At 45.8% G+C, this 8,404-nt stretch overlaps 1 protein-coding gene across 1 annotated transcript in view; it reads left to right on the forward strand.

Annotated features, from left to right (window-relative positions):
- The window catches only part of RECQL5 (RecQ protein-like 5), a 37,002-nt gene that overhangs the window by 20,618 nt on the left and 7,980 nt on the right, over nt 1-8,404 (forward strand). The gene's annotated exons all lie outside the window — the stretch shown is intronic.

Here is an 8,404-nt window from a genome sequence, read left to right on the forward strand (position 1 = left end):
TGTTTGTATCTGAGGGGGAAAAAAAAGCCAAATGTGCCATGTGCCATGAGTGGTTAGCCTTGGTTGAAAAGAGAGAGCACAGTAATGATGCAGGGGAATGGCTAACAGCTGCAGGTGTGCTGCTCAGCTGCAAGGGTTAGATGACCCTGTAAAATCAAACAGCATGTCCTGTGTTTAGAGCTTATACAGACTTAAATTCCCAGAAAGCACTAATGCAGATTCATCTTGCTGTGCCCACTGAATAAAGCTGTGAAAATTGCCATAATAGCACTTGAAATTATCTTTCTGAGCTGTTTTAATGGACTCATGCCATACTGAAGCACTCAAAGAAGTTGGCTGCTCAACCCTTTTGAGAATAAAGCCATTAAAAAGCCTCAATGTAGGCACTGAAGAGAAAAGCCTCGGTGAAGGTTTCCTTGTGCTGTGACCTGGCTGTGTGTGGGGCCTTCAAGCAGGAGAAAGAACTTTGGGATGACTATATACAGCGTGGTCCCACATCCCTTTGCCTTAAGCTGGTCAGGTTGCTGTAAGTATTTTAGAATTGATGTAAATTGATCAGGGTATTTTTGGACTCTATTTGCTTTGGAAAGCTGTATCAGATCTGTGTGCACACAGGTGCATGCAAAGTTGAGCTGGAGGGAGTGGGTGAGCTGAAATTTTCTGCTGAGGAAGGAGGTGCTTGTTTACTCATAACCCTGGTGGTATTTGAGCAGCCTATTTCGGTGCAAAGGACATGAATTTATTTGAGTTTGTGGTTTAGCCCCAGGACTGGAAGTCAGTAAATAGAGGCAATCTGCCTGGGCTGCCAGTGGTGCTCACTGGTTACGTGACCTTGGATAAGTCATCGCATCCTATTGTTGGGTGACTTCATCTCTGCAAAGTGGTGGAACATGTAACCACCATCAGAGGTTTTTTTGTTAATTGTTGTGTGTCCAAGTCTCCAACATGCTCAGAAATCTTTAGATAGAATTACAGTAAGTCCCTGGTTTTGTTACAAACTGAACTGGTATTTGCTTGTTCACTGCTTGTTACGCTTCACTCACTGAGCCTGTTTAGGATGGAAGCAGATGAAAGCATGACTTCCACTCCTGGTTGTATTGCTCTTGCTGTGATCCTGATCCATTGATTTTAGTGTGCTGCCTCTGAGAATTTTTGTTTGCATGAGTTTGTTGATCTAGTAATGTAAAAACGGAGACAAAGCTTGGGAGGGGAGAATTTCTTGGGAACAAGAAGCTGCCAATGCCTCTAATCCTAACGCGGCAAGTCCCAGTGAAGGCAAGTCAGATCTCCTCCACTGTGCCCATTGCCTGTATCAGCAGAGCTCCAGAGATCCTACAAAGTAGGACCTTCCTGGTGTGCCCATCCTGTCTGGGCAACATTCTCATTGCAACATTGTCTTTTTCCCAAGACTGGGGAGAAGCAAACAGTTTGTGTTGTTCTTACTCAGGCAAGTCTAAGTTGGTTGAAACTGGACCTGTACAGAGAGAGGAAACCTGTATGTATGGATGTGGTAGGAAATTTTAGAAGGTAAGCCCAGACTCATGGAAGGAGGGTCCAGAGGATATGCTTTTTATTCTAAAATAAACTGACTGTATTTGATCACTTTCTTAACATGAAGGCTTGGCCAGTTTTGCAACTTACCAGCTTTGTTCTTGGTTCCTGAATGTGCTTCTGATTTCATATGGATAAGGTCTGCAATGCTTCCTGTCCAAAAACAATGCTGAGTTGCTAGGTGTGACTACAGTTTGGATGCATTTTGGTATAACATGTCAGAATTCCTGCAGAATTGTTTATTGTTCTAAGTTTTTAGTGTACTGCTGAGATGAAAAGGACCATAGAAATGGAGTTGTATTATCAGTGCATGGTTTTCCCTCAGCATTGTTCATGCAGTGTTTGCTGCCGTGACTGTAGCTGACCAGCCATGTGAATCTTAACTATAGTTCAGACAAGCCCTTTTTTCCTAAAACAGGAGTGAACAGAGCTAGACAGACCTATAATTCATTCCCAAGCAGATGAAAATAGTTTCCAGTATCAAGAGAATTCAGCCCTTTAACAGCACACACCCAAACTGGTAAATTGCAGCTCAATGTCATGGGAGAAAAGCTTTGACTTTGACAGTTGGTCTGGAAAAGAAGGCCACATTCCTTCAGATTATAAAGCTGCCCTGACTGGGTAGCCCTTTGGCTGGAATACCCTGTCATCTCCACCACCCACTATTTGGAGATGGGTTTTGAGGCAGCACTGTAAATGTTCTTTCTCTCCCCTACGACCTAATATTAGACTAATATAAAAAGGCACTGAATTCCTTGCAATAGCAGCTCCAGTAGCTGAGGTACCCACTGGGCACTGAGCTGAGAGTCTTTACACCTCTACAGAGCACCCTGATTTTCTCCAGTCCATCCCACATCCACATCCACAAAACCCCATGAGATAATTCCTCACTACTAGGAATTTTTAAGTGGGGGATCCAACGTACTGAGCCATCCAATGAAAGGAAAAGGTCAATTTTAAAAATAAACCTGTAGTGCTGCTACAAGAGAACTTTTTTTAGGGCTGGTGATGCTTGAATCTAGCCTGAAAGTCTATTCTAATATTAGCAAAATAACCATTTCCCAGGCAGCTGACAGAGAGGTAGATGTGTGCCTGGGGTAGCCTTGTAGTTACTTCTCATAGTAGGATCTATCAGTAGTTGGTGGTTGAGGTCCAGCTGTTGGAGCCCTGAGAGTGCTGGAAACACCTCCACCATTTAACAGCCACCTCTGTGCCCTATCCTTAGCTGACCTCAGACCTACAGGTCTCACAAATGATGTGCATTTTTTAGTTTCCTGAAATACGCTGGGCTAATCCTAGTAAAGATGCTACCTGGCTGTATTAGCTCAAAAGTGAAGGTTACAACAGCTGCTTCCTCCAAAGAAGGTGTGGCTGTGTGGGGTACTGGTGAGAGCCAGCATGGAGGTGAGGGGTGGGTGCTGCTGTCCTCACCCAGCTCTCACAGTCCCTTGCAGTTTCTGCTGTCTCCTGTGTGACTCTGACCCACTGCAGGCTGTGTGGGTCAGGGGGTTGTCTTACAGAACTCTATCAGACTTGGTTTATTTTGTACCTCCACTCCCATAGCCACTTTTGCATTGCAGTTAGGCTGAGGCCCTTGCACTGTGACAGCTGTAACACAAGCCATGTCCTGCTGCTTTTATCCAGACATGTGTTTCATATTGCTGTTCCTCTCTCCCCCTCACATGTACAGCACGGCTGTGGTTGGACAAGCCCCCAGCCAAACCCATTAAGATTTTCTTTTGGCGAACAAAACTTGGCATGTTTCTTTCCCTCCCTCTCTCCTTCCCCAGTCCTTCTCCCCTTACTCCTCCCTCCTTCCTTTTTTTTTTTTTGTTTCCCTAAACTTTGTTTTTCACGTGCTTTATTTGAGAAACCATCTTAACTGCAACAACCAACCTACAGAGACCCTTCATTAGCAGGGTGGAAACTTCCCTCCATTCCCTTTGAACCTTGAGCTAGGCTGGAGGCATGTGGGTCTTAACTACTACATCTCACACAGGCAGTTCCAACAATTTGGTGTTTGTACAACACAGAGGTCAGAAAGACCTGCCCTCCCTTCCATGTTAATGGAAATGGAGTGAAGTGGAAATACCTGATCCTTAACATTCCTCCCTACAGGTATGTGTAGGATTGGGAAGAAATCTTTCTGGGAGAATTGGCTTTCTGCCTCTGTTTGTAAACAGCTGACTGCCCATGTGCCTCCTAGAAGAGGTGAGGGGTCCCAGCTCAGTGCTAGGAGCTGCAATAGCTTCCAAACAGAGAAATCAGCTTCAGAAGGCAAAAAATGGGTTTTTGTTATGGTCAGTCTCCTTTCCAGCCCCCTTCCCACACCCAGCAGTGAAACAGAGGCGGGAGCACAGGTTGTGGGACACCTCTGTAAAACCAACGCTTGGATTTGATGATCTTAAAGGTCTTTTCCAACCTAAATGATTCTGTGATGATTCTATGATTCCATAATTTCATGTATTTAGGGGATCATTCTTCTCTCTCTTCCCTTCTCACTGCATTCAAACCTGACAGTCTTGTTACTGCAAACCATAAGCTCTGTATGTGCGTGTACATGTTCTCTCCGAGCTCTGGGTTCTCATGCCATTTTAAATAGTAAACCAGCATCTGTGCCTGATACACTCACTGAATTCTTTTTTTAAACGTTCTCATTAGGAGCTGTGTAAAATCTTTCCACTGATTTCTATTGGACACAGATGCTTAACGTGCGCAGTACGCTAGTTCCCCGACCAGGGTTTGTTTTCTAAGCTCTCTGTTTGCTTCAGGATTTGGGGGATAAAACTTAGCTCCAGCTGGGAGGAGCTGTGGAGAAATGCTGTGGCTGGCACCCGGCTGGTTTCACACACGCCTGTGCTGGCAGCTCCTGGCTGGTGGCACCAACAGCACCGAGGGGCACCGACTATTGCTATATCGAGTCACTGCTGCAGAGAGTGCCTTGTGCTAGACCTGCTTATCAGTGAAGGTCACATTCCACAACAGCAAGAGAAAACCGAGCAGCCAAGCCTTGCTAGTCAGCGCAGAAGTTTCCCCCCTGCTCGGACTCGAGGCAGAGCTGCCTTTTGTTACGGAGCGGCTGCAGCGCAGCTCGCTGCAATCCTATTAAAAGCTTTTCCCTTGCCACCTTTGCTCCTCCATAGCCCTCGCAAACAAATTCAAGTACACAAGCTCCGTTCCACGGCTGATTCTGCAGTTCATAGAGAGCTCCACGAGTTCCTCGCTAACTAGCTGAAGGTTAAGGTGCCACGGTTGACCGAACAGCAGCAATAGCTCAGCCTTACCCGCAACTCCTCTCCGCTTCTTTTCCTTTATGTCTTCTTCAACTTTGATGTCATCATTCCCCTCATCCTGCCTTGTGTCTCGCTCGGCTCCTCTTCTGCTCTGCTGCTGACAGCCAGCTGTTGTCTCTGCCTTTTTTTTCCCTGTTGCTGGTTGTCCCGGAGACGCGAAGTTTCGTGTTACATGTGTGCCAGAGAGGGAGGGAGGGCGGCGAGGAGCGCCGCGGGCTGAGCGGTGCTGCTGCCAGCTCCCAGGGGCGCCCAAGGGCCGGCACTTGTTGCTGCCTCCTCTCTGCATCTCCTCCGAGAGAGAGCTTTGCTCTTTTACCTTTAAAATGCAGCTTTCCTGGCGTGAGGCTTGAATCCATTCTTTCCTTGCGGTAGTTTGGGGGATTGTTAAAGCAACGAACTTTTCTTTCTCCTGCCCAGTTTCCTTCCGACTCCCGCGGGAAGGAGTTTTTCTCTTGTGTTCATTGGAGGGGCAGAGCAAGAAATTGCAAGGACAGTGCAGCACTGGAAAAAAGATGTACCCTGGACAGGGGAGCAGGGGTGATGCTGAATTCACTCCGTGCCATTGGAGTCATTTACTCTATTGATGCTGTGTATTTTGCTTCTTCTATTCTGGCGACAGCTGACACCGCTGTCTTGTCTCTGAGGGTGAAGTGCAGGTGATGCTACAAAGGATACAAGTCCTTCAGAGAGGTGCAAAATCAGAGTTTCTCATCAACCTCATGATTTGCTCTTCTATTTGATAAAGCTCATTAAATGGCTTTCACTCGACAACTGCCGTCTGCATAACTCATTTCTCCTCATATGATTTTTACCTTTTTTTATGCTGTCACTTCGTGTTTTTATTCCAGGACTTGCTGTGTTGTTGGTTGTTTTTTTTCAGGCAGAATTTCTGATGGCTCTGTGTACCCTTTGGCTCATACAAGGGAATGCTTTTTTTCTGGAATATTTTGGGAGAGGAGAAGGTTGTTTTGGGATATGTGACTTCTTCTCTGACTGTCCACCTACTTCTGCTTAGTTGCAGGATTAGGGCTCCTGTTTTACCTGGTGTACAAAAGCAAGGGCTACCAAACCATGTAGGTGCAGGCAGCAATGTTGTCAGTTTAGCACTTTCCTGAAATGTATTGCCACAGACAAAAAAAAAAGTTAATAAATCTGGTTGTTATTTGCTCTTCATCCTGGTCCATATTGTCAAATCAGGGTAGGATGTCTCAAATGAAATGATGATTTTGTTTAGACATTTTAAACACCAATGGTCAGCTCACCCTGTTGAGAGGTGAGGGGAGACAATACAGTTGCATATTTAAAAGATGAAATAATTCTAGGACGTGTATAATAGTGCAAACTACCATTAATTTCTGTAAATCATCTCTATCCCGTGGGCATTAGTCAGGTGCTGGTGTGACTCAGAAGCTTTCCCCACACATGTTAATGCATAAACATCTGTGTTTCAGGACCTCTTGTGTTGAGTTAAGCATTAATCCTGTGACTACCCCCAACATCCCTGCTGGTAACTCTGTTTTTTTGCCTTTTGACTGTAATTACAGGATTGCAATCTCAGTTCTGCAACTGCATTTCCGTTATGACCCAACTCATGAGCACCGTTGGCCAAAGTAGAGCTGTGGCCCTGAACTGAGTAATTCTGCAGGAAGATACAGGCAGTTACAGGAGCCTGGATGAAAAGGGCTTGCCTTTACAAAAAGAAACTAGAACTCTAAATTCCAGTGACTTCAGAGCTGATTTCTGCTTCCACCAAAGCTCTCCCCTGGGGCTTGTTTGCTTTAAGGGAGAGAGGTGTGTGTGGATGCTCCTCCCCAGCATAAGCCTGGTGAGTGAGCTGTAGGAGTGAGGAGAGGGCTTGACCATTACTGTATGCCTCGGTTAACTCTAATACAGATCAGCGCATGTGAGAGAAAGAGACACGGACTAATGAGAATGCCTGCCTGTTTTCTTTTGGGGAAACAAAAAGCTGACTCGCAGCTCGCTGACATTTCTATAGTCACATCGCATTGGCAGGGAGGCAGCACCAGTAGTTCTGTTGGAAAGGCAGGACAAGGGGATCGAGTGTGTTGTCCCCATCCTGGTCCCCCCACCCTTCCCCACCATTTGAAAGGAGCTCTTTGAGTGCAGGAGCAGAGCAAGGCAGTGTGGCTCTGCAGGGGGATATAAAGGCAGCTTTGTCGTAGCCCTCTCCAGCACTCTACACCGTGCGGTGCAGCGTCACGCTGCTGCAGCCTCCTTACCTGGGCAGCACCAGCTCCTTCCTGCTCCAGCACACACAGCTCACTGCTGTGCTGACACTGATCTGTAACCTGCTCTGTGCTGCTTGGCAGCTCTCCCTCCCAGGCCGTGGGAAGGAGCCGAGCCAGCAGCCGCTGCAGACCCTTGCAGGGTTTGTGTGTGATCACTGTTAGACATGCAGTTATGTTCCCCCCAGACACACTCACACGCAAGTTAAGAAGAAAACTGTGTTTGTTAGATCTCTGGCAAGTGCAGACATGCCTTAAAGAGTTTATAATAAGAATAAGTGAAGTGCTCACTCTCTTACTTTTCCCCTCCGTGACCCACTTCTTGCAGATGAAGTTGGTAAGCCAACTAGGGCACTCCTTGGTAGAGAAGGAAAATTTCCACTTTGTTCTGCCTTGTAGTAAAATAATTCTCTTCTAAAATTACTCTGGTTCTGGCTCAGCTGCAGGATTTGGTCTCTAAATGCCTGATGAAGTAAGTCTTTCTGTGTATCTAGTACCAGCATTTGACTAAGAGACAACTGGCCACCTCTGCTGTGAAACTCAAGTTTTAAAAGCTCCTCTCATTTCTGCTTTCTTAAAAACAAGTACACAAAGCAACTGCCTGATTCTTCTTTAGCAAAATCAGTGTATTCCCTGGTTTAAGTTAGGGAGTGTTCTAGAAGAGAAATTGCTTTCTGACTGGGTTGGTAATGAACATATCTCTGTCACCAAACATTTTTACATAGCCTAAAGCACTGATGTCTGCCAAATCTCGTTTGAAGATTTCTGGAAGAATCTAATCATCTTCACATGGCTTGTTAGCTAAGCCTGGTAAACTGGTTGTGCAATAGTGTATGCACAAATGGACTGGTTTTCATGGATTCTACCCTAACTCTGGCTGCTGATCTGGAGCATATGTGAGCAGATCAGGACCCAGACTATCTTATCAGAGTGGTACTCCCTTGTGTCCTTGGTCTGGACTCTATTTCTGTAACTTAATTTACATTCCTGTGTCTTCAAACATAGATTTCTTCACCTTCAAACCACAAACAATAAGATGAGAAGCTTTCCAAAGTGAAATACACAGACTCTGAGGTGTTGGGATCAACAGGATCTCCTTAGGTATTTATCCTACAGCTATCCTGATAGGACATGGAATATATTTGGCCAATAATACACATTTAATAACTGCTTATTTCATCAGCTGTTAGGGTCTAGCAGAAGAGATTAACAGCAGTGTTTGCTTTACGTGTGGGGAAGTGGAGGCAGAGAGACCTTGTGCAAGGTGCCAGGAACAGACCCTCACTTCTGCTCCAGGGATTAATCCCTGCAATT

Source organism: Acanthisitta chloris, unplaced genomic scaffold (genome assembly GCF_000695815.1).
Source record: "Acanthisitta chloris isolate BGI_N310 unplaced genomic scaffold, ASM69581v1 scaffold27917, whole genome shotgun sequence".
Classification (NCBI taxonomy): domain Eukaryota; kingdom Metazoa; phylum Chordata; class Aves; order Passeriformes; family Acanthisittidae; genus Acanthisitta; species Acanthisitta chloris.